The sequence below is a fragment of the Leptodactylus fuscus genome, chromosome 5 (genome assembly GCF_031893055.1).
Source record: "Leptodactylus fuscus isolate aLepFus1 chromosome 5, aLepFus1.hap2, whole genome shotgun sequence".
Classification (NCBI taxonomy): domain Eukaryota; kingdom Metazoa; phylum Chordata; class Amphibia; order Anura; family Leptodactylidae; genus Leptodactylus; species Leptodactylus fuscus.
Genome location: NC_134269.1, coordinates 7,227,649 through 7,237,426, shown reverse-complemented (window position 1 = coordinate 7,237,426; position 9,778 = coordinate 7,227,649).

The window sequence follows — 9,778 nt, the reverse complement described above, 5'->3', positions numbered from 1 at the left end:
TATGGGGCATAATACTGTGTGCAGGGGCCACTATGGACATAATACTGTGTGCAGGGGCCACTATGGACATAATACTGTGTGCAGGGGCCACTATGGGGCATAATACTGTGTGCAGGGGCCACTATGGGGCATAATACTGTGTGCAGGGGCCACTATGGGACATAATACTGTGTGCAGGGGCCACTATGGACATAATACTGATTGCAGGGGCCACTATGGGGCATAATACTGTGTGCAGGGGCCACTATGGGGACATAATACTGTGTGCAGAGGCCACTATGGGAACATAATACTGTGTGCAGGGGCCACTATGGGGTATAATACTGTGTGCAGGGGCCACTATGGACATAATACTGAGTGCAGGGGCCACTATGGGGCATAATACTGTGTGCAGGGGGCCACTATGGGGGATAATACCTGACTGCAGGGTCCCACTATGGGACATAATACTGTGTGCAGGGGCCACTATGGGGTATAATACTGTGTGCAGGGGCCACTATGGGACATAATACTGTGTGCAGGGGACACTATGGGACATAATACTGTGTGCAGGGGCCACTAAGGGACATAATACTGTGTGCAGGGGTCACTATGGGACATAATACTGTGTGCAGGGGACACTATGGGGGATAATACTGTGTGCAGGGGCCACTATGGACATAATACTGTGTGCAGGGGCCACTATGGGACATAATACTGTGTGCAGGGGCCACTATGGGGGATAATACTGTGTGCAGGGGCCACTATGGGACATAATACTGTGTGCAGGGGCCACTATGGGGTATAATACTGTGTGCAGAGGCCACTATGGACATAATACTGTGTGCAGAGGCCACTATGGACATAATACTGAGTGCAGGGGCCACTATGGGACATAATACTGTGTGCAGGGGCCACTATGGGGGATAATACTGTGTGCAGGGGCCACTATGGGACATTATACTGTGTGCAGGAGCCACTATGGGGGATAATACTGTGTGCAGGGGCCACTATGGGACAATTATACTGTGTGCAGGAGCCACTATGGGACATAATACTGTGTGCAGGGGCCAATATGGGACATAATACTGTGTGCAGGGGCCACTATGGGGCATAATACTGTGTGCAGGGGGCCACTATGGGACATTATACTGTGTGCAGGGGCCACTATGGGGTATAATACTGAGTGCAGGGGCCACTATGGGGTATAATACTGTGTGCAGGGGCCACTATGGGACATAATACTGTGTGCAGGGGCCACTATGGGGTATAATACTGTGTGCAGAGGACACTATGGACATAATACTGAGTGCAGGGGCCACTATGGTGGATAATACTGTGTGCAGAGGCCACTATGGACATAATACTGAGTGCAGGGGCCACTATGGGACATAATACTGTGTGCAGGGGCCACTATGAGGGATAATACTGAGTGCAGGGGCCACTATGGGACATAATACTGTGTGCAGGGGCCACTATGGGGGATAATACTGTGTGCAGGGGCCACTATGGGACATTATACTGTGTGCAGGGGCCACTATGGGGCATAATACTGTGTGCAGGGGCCACTATGGGACATAATACTGTGTGCAGGGCCACTATGGGACATAATACTGAGTGCAGGGGCCACTATGGGACATAATACTGTGTGCAGGGGGCCACTATGGGGCATAATACTGTGTGCAGAGGCCACTAATGGACATAATACTGTGTGCAGGGGCCACTATGGACATAATACTGTGTGCAGGGGCCACTATGGGGCATAATACTGTGTGCAGGGGCCACTATGGGGCATAATACTGTGTGCAGGGGCCACTATGGGACATAATACTGTGTGCAGGGGCCATTATGGGACATAATACTGAGTGCAGGGCCACTATGGGGCATAATACTGTGTGCAGGGGCCACTATCGGACATAATACTGTGTGCAGAGGCCACTATGGGACATAATACTGTGTGCAGGGGCCACTATGGGGTATAATACTGTGTGCAGGGGCCACTATGGACATAATACTGAGTGCAGGGGCCACTATGGGGCATAATACTGTGTGCAGGGGCCACTATGGGGGATAATACTGACTGCAGGGTCCACTATGGGACATAATACTGTGTGCAGGGGCCGTTATGTGGTATAATACTGTGTGCAGGGGCCACTATGGGACATAATACTGTGTGCAGGGGACACTATGGGACATAATACTGTGTGCAGGGGCCACTAAGGGACATAATACTGTGTGCAGGGGTCACTATGGGACATAATACTGTGTGCAGGGGACACTATGGGGGATAATACTGTGTGCAGGGGGCCACTATGGACATAATACTGTGTGCAGGGGCCACTATGGGACATAATACTGTGTGCAGGGGCCACTATGGGGGATAATACTGTGTGCAGGGGCCACTATGGGACATAATACTGTGTGCAGGGGCCACTATGGGGTATAATACTGTGTGCAGGGGCCACTATGGACATAATACTGTGTGCAGAGGCCACTATGGACATAATACTGAGTGCAGGGGCCACTATGGGACATAATACTGTGTGCAGGGGCCACTATGGGGGATAATACTGTGTGCACGGGCCACTATGGGACATTATACTGTGTGCAGGAGCCACTATGGGACATAATACTGTGTGCAGGGGCCACTATGGGACATAATACTGTGTGCAGGGGCCACTATGGGGCATAATACTGTGTGCAGGGGCCACTATGGGACATTATACTGTGTGCAGGGGCCACTATGGGACATAATACTGTGTGCAGGGGCCACTATGGGGGATAATACTGTGTGCAGGGGGCCACTATGGGGTATAATACTGAGTGCAGGGGCCACTATGGGGTATAATACTGTGTGCAGGGGCCACTATGGGACATAATACTGTGTGCAGGGGCCACTATGGGGTATAATACTGTGTGCAGAGGACACTATGGACATAATACTGAGTGCAGGGGCCACTATGGTGGATAATACTGTGTGCAGAGGCCACTATGGACATAATACTGAGTGCAGGGGCCACTATGGGACATAATACTGTGTGCAGGGGCCACTATGGGGGATAATACTGTGTGCAGGGGCCACTATGGGACATTATACTGTGTGCAGGGGCCACTATGGGACATAATACTGTGTGCAGGGGCCACTATGGGGCATAATACTGTGTGCAGGGGCCACTATGGGACATTATACTGTGTGCAGGGGCCACTATGGGACATAATACTGTGTGCAGGGGCCACTATGGGGCATAATACTGTGTGCAGGGGCCACTATGGGGGATAATACTGTGTGCAGGGGCCACTATGGGGGATAATACTGTGTGCAGGGGCCACTATGGGGGATAATACTGTGTGCAGGGGCCATTATGGGACATAATACTGTGTGCAGGGGCCACTATGGGGCATAATACTGTGTGCAGGGGCCACTATGGACATAATACTGTGTGCAGGGGCCACTATGGGGCATAATACTGTGTGCAGGGGCCACTATGGGGGATAATACTGTGTGCAGGGGCCACTATGAGGGATAATACTGAGTGCAGGGGCCACTATGGGACATAATACTGTGTGCAGGGGCCACTATGGGGGATAATACTGTGTGCAGGGGCCACTATGGGACATTATACTGTGTGCAGGGGCCACTATGGGACATAATACTGTGTGCAGGGGCCACTATGGGACATAATACTGTGTGCAGGGGCCACTATGGGGGATAATACTGTGTGCAGGGGCCACTATGGGGGATAATACTGTGTGCAGGGGCCACTATGGGACATAATACTGTGTGCAGGGGCCACTATGGGACATAATACTGAGTGCAGGGGCCACTATGGGGCATAATACTGTGTGCAGGGGCCACTATGGGGGATAATACTGTGTGCAGGGGCCACTATGGGGGATAATACTGAGTGCAGGGGCCACTATGGGACATAATACTGTGTGCAGGGGCCACTATGGGGGATAATACTGTGTGCAGGGGCCACTATGGGACATTATACTGTGTGCAGGGGCCACTATGGGACATAATACTGTGTGCAGGGGCCACTATGGGACATAATACTGTGTGCAGGGGCCACTATGGGACATAATACTGTGTGCAGGGGCCACTATGGGGGATAATACTGTGTGCAGGGGCCACTATGGGGGATAATACTGTGTGCAGGGGCCACTATGGGACATAATACTGTGTGCAGGGGCCACTATGGACATAATACTGAGTGCAGGGGCCACTATGGGGCATAATACTGTGTGCAGGGGCCACTATGGGACATAATACTGTGTGCAGGGGCCACTATGGGGGATAATACTGTGTGCAGGGGCCACTATGGGGCATAATACTGTGTGCAGGGCTTACTAAGGGACATAATACTGTGTGCAGGGGCCACTATGGGGGATAATACTGTGTGCAGGGGCCACTATAGGACATAATACTGAGTGCAGGGGCCACTATGGACATAATACTGAGTGCAGGGGCCACTATGGGACATAATACTGTACGCAGGGGCCACTATGGGACATAATACTGTGTGCAGGGGCCACTATGGGACATAATACTGTGTGCAGGGGCCACTATGGACATAATACTGAGTGCAGGGGCCACTATGGGACATAATACTGTGTGCAGGGGCCACTATGGGACATAATACTGTGTGCAGGGGCCACTATGGGGCATAATACTGTGTGCAGGGGCCACTATGGACATAATACTGTGTGCAGGGGCCACTACAGACATAATACTGTGTGCAGGGGCCACTATGGACATAATACTGTGTGCAGGGGCCACTATGGACATAATACTATGTGCAGGGGCCACTATGGGGTATAATACTGTGTGCAGGGGTCACTATGGGACATAATACTGTATGCAGGGGCCACTATGGGACATAATACTGTGTGCAGGGGCCACTATGGGGAATAATACTGTGTGCAGGGGCCACTATGGGGGATAATACTGTATGCAGGGGCCACTATGGGACATAATACTGTGTGCAGGGGCCACTATGGGACATACTGTGTGCAGGGGCCACTATGGGACATAATACTGTGTGCAGGGGCCACTATGGGGAATAATACTGTGTGCAGGGGCCACTATGGGGGATAATACTGTATGCAGGGGCCACTAGGGGACATAATACTGTGTGCAGGGGCCACTATGGGACATACTGTGTGCAGGGGCCACTATGGGGTACAATACTGAGTGCAGGGGCCACTATGGACATAATACTGAGTGCATGGGCCACTATGGACATAATACTGAGTGCAGGGGCCACTATGGGACATAATACTGTGTGCAGGGGCCACTATGGCGCATAATACTGTGTGCAGGGTCCACTATGGGGGATAAAACTGTGTGCAGGGGCCACTATGGACATAATACTGTGTGCAGGGGCCACTATGGACATAATACTGAGTGCAGGGGCCACTATGGGACATAATACTGTGTGCAGGGGCCACTATGGGACATAATACTGTGTGCAGGGGCCACTATGGGACATAATACTGTGTGCAGGGGCCACTTTGGGACATAATACTGTGTGCAGGGGCCACTATGGACATAATACTGAGTGCAGGGGCCACTATGGGACATAATACTGTGTGCAGGGGCCACTATGGACATAATACTGAGTGCAGGGGCCACTATGGGACATAATACTGTGTGCAGGGGCCACTATGGGACATAATACTGTGTGCAGGGGCCACTATGGGACATAATACTGTGTGCAGGGGCCACTATGGGACATAATACTGTGTGCAGGGGCCACTATGGACATAATACTGAGTGCAGGGGCCACTATGGGACATAATACTGTGTGCAGGGGCCACTATGGGACATAATACTGTGTGCAGGGGCCACTATGGGGGATAATACTGTGTGCAGGGGCCACTAAGTGGCATAATACTGTGTGCAGGGCTTACTAAGGGACATAATACTGTGTGCAGGGGCCACTATGGGGGATAATACTGTGTGCAGGGGCCACTATGGGACATAATACTGTGTGCAGGGGCCACTATTGGACATAATACTGTGTGCAGGGGCCACTATGGACATAATACTGAGTGCAGGGGCCACTATGGGGCATAATACTTTGTGCAGGGGCCACTATGGGGCATAATACTGTGTGCAGGGGCAACTATGGGGGATAATACTGTGTGCAGGGGCCAATATAGGACATGATACTGAGTGCAGGGGCCAGTATGGACATAATACTGAGTGCAGGGGCCACTATGGGACATAATACTGTGTGCAGGGGCCACTATGGGACATAATACTGTGTGCAGGGGCCACTATGGGACATAATACTGTGTGCAGGGGCCACTATGGACATAATACTGAGTGCAGGGGCCACTATGGGACATAATACTGTGTGCAGGGGCCACTATGGGACATAATACTGTGTGCAGGGGCCACTATGGGGCATAATACTGTGTGCAGGGGCCACTATGGACATAATACTGTGTGCAGGGGCCACTATGGACATAATACTGTGTGCAGGGGCCACTATGGGGCATAATACTGTGTGCAGGGGCCACTATGGGGCATAATACTGTGTGCAGGGGCCACTATGGGACATAATACTGTGTGCAGGGGCCACTATGGACATAATACTGAGTGCAGGGGCCACTATGGGGCATAATACTGTGTGCAGGGGCCACTATGGGACATAATACTGTGTGCAGAGGCCACTATGGGACATAATACTGTGTGCAGGGGCCACTATGGGGTATAATACTGTGTGCAGGGGCCACTATGGACATAATACTGAGTGCAGGGGCCACTATGGGGCATAATACTGTGTGCAGGGGCCACTATGGGGGATAATACTGACTGCAGGGTCCACTATGGGACATAATACTGTGTGCAGGGGCCACTATGGGGTATAATACTGTGTGCAGGGGCCACTATGGGACATAATACTGTGTGCAGGGGACACTATGGGACATAATACTGTGTGCAGGGGCCACTAAGGGACATAATACTGTGTGCAGGGGTCACTATGGGACATAATACTGTGTGCAGGGGACACTATGGGGGATAATACTGTGTGCAGGGGCCACTATGGACATAATACTGTGTGCAGGGGCCACTATGGGACATAATATTGTGTGCAGAGGACACTATGGACATAATACTGAGTGCAGGGGCCACTATGGTGGATAATACTGTGTGCAGAGGCCACTATGGACATAATACTGTGTGCAGGGGCCACTATGGGACATAATACTGTGTGCAGGGGCCACTATGGGGGATAATACTGTGTGCAGGGGCCACTATGGGACATAATACTGTGTGCAGGGGCCACTATGGGGGATAATACTGTGTGCAGGGGCCACTATGGGACATTATACTGTGTGCAGGAGCCACTATGGGACATAATACTGTGTGCAGGGGCCACTATGGGACATAATACTGTGTGCAGGGGCCACTATGGGGCATAATACTGTGTGCAGGGGCCACTATGGGACATTATACTGTGTGCAGGGGCCACTATGGGGGATAATACTGTGTGCAGGGGCCACTATGGGGTATAATACTGAGTGCAGGGGCCACTATGGGGTATAATACTGTGTGCAGGGGCCACTATGGGACATAATACTGTGTGCAGGGGCCACTATGGGGTATAATATTGTGTGCAGAGGACACTATGGACATAATACTGAGTGCAGGGGCCACTATGGTGGATAATACTGTGTGCAGAGGCCACTATGGACATAATACTGTGTGCAGGGGCCACTATGGGACATAATACTGTGTGCAGGGGCCACTATGGGGGATAATACTGTGTGCAGGGGCCACTATGGGGCATAATACTGTGTGCAGGGGCCACTATGGGACATAATACTGTGTGCAGGGGCCACTATGGGACATTATACTGTGTGCAGGGGCCACTATGGGGGATAATACTGTGTGCAGGGGCCACTATGGGGGATAATACTGTGTGCAGGGGCCACTATGGGGGATAATACTGTGTGCAGGGGGCACTATGGGACATAATACTGTGTGCAGGGGCCACTATGGGGGATAATACTGTGTGCAGGGGGCACTATGGGACATAATACTGTGTGCAGGGGCCACTATGGGACATAATACTGTGTGCAGGGGCCATTATGGGACATAATACTGTGTGCAGGGGCCACTATGGGGCATAATACTGTGTGCAGGGGCCACTATGGACTTAATACTGTGTGCAGGGGCCACTATGGGGCATAATACTGTGTGCAGGGGCCACTATGGGGGATAATACTGTGTGCAGGGGCCACTGTGAGGGATAATACTGAGTGCAGGGGCCACTATGGGACATAATACTGTGTGCAGGGGCCACTATGGGGGATAATACTGTGTGCAGGGGCCACTATGGGACATTATACTGTGTGCAGGGGCCACTATGGGACATAATACTGTGTGCAGGGGCCACTATGGGACATAATACTGTGTGCAGGGGCCACTATGGGACATAATACTGTGTGCAGGGGCCACTATGGGGGATAATACTGTGTGCAGGAGCTACTATGGGGGATAATACTGTGTGCAGGGGCCACTATGGGACATAATACTGTGTGCAGGGGCCACTATGGGACATAATACTGAGTGCAGGGGCCACTATGGGGCATAATACTGTGTGCAGGGGCCACTATGGGGGATAATACTGTGTGCAGGGACCACTATGGGACATAATACTGTGTGCAGGGGCCACTATGGGGCATAATACTGAGTGCAGGGGCCACTATGGGGCATAATACTGTGTGCAGGGGCCACTATGGGGTATAATACTGTGTGCAGGGGCCACTATGGGACATAATACTGTGTGCAGGGGCCACTATGGACATAATACTGAGTGCAGGGGCCACTATGGGGGATAATACTGTGTGCATTTTTTTAACTGCTAATGAAGAAGACCGTTTTAGGTGAATATATATATATATATATATATATATATATATATATATATATATATAGCGCCAACATATTCCGCAGCGCTGTACAATTTGTAGGGTTCAAGTACAATCAAAAAAGATACATTGCAAATAAATAGTCATTTCACACAATGGGACTCAGGGCCCTGCTCACAAGAGCTTACAATCTATGAGGTAGAGGGGGTGACACAAGAGGTAGCAGGGGCGGTATTGCTTATACAGGGGTCAGACACTTTTGTAATAGAGGTTGCAGCCATTACACAAACATAAAGCTGTCACCAGTCGTGTCCTGTAACATGTGGATGGTGCCTGGACATATAAAGTTAGCCTGAAATGGCCTCATACCGTGTGGGGTAATGTGGGACCACAGAGTGATTCAGTGACAGATTGGGTAGGCCAGTGACACAAACTGTACCCGCTGACGATGGTGGCTGTAAGAAGGAGCACTTGGCATCAGATATGTGGCATCAGGAGGGTGACAGCATCAGAATAGTAGCTGAGGCAGGTAGCCAGAAGAAACTGGTCTCTTATGTTAAGGTTTGGGAGAGGCGGCATAGGTGTTTTCATCTTATGCATCAGGCAATGGTGGAAATCCTGGCTGATCCCATTCCTGATTCATCTTGACAAAGGTCAGTCTCTCTACATTTTGGTGAACAGGAGAGTTCTCCTTGGGGTAACTATGGCCACTGCCACACTAAAGACACACTCTAATGCCACAGTACTAGCCGGCAGTACAGCTTTTCCAGGGTAAACTTGTCCAGTTGTGGCCACAAATCCATTTAGGCTACCTAATAGTCAAGCAGATCTTCAATGACGGGTGCCAGGGTGCATTCCAAGTATGCCACCACTTGCTGGATTAGATTCTGCTTCATATCTAGCTTCTGGTGAG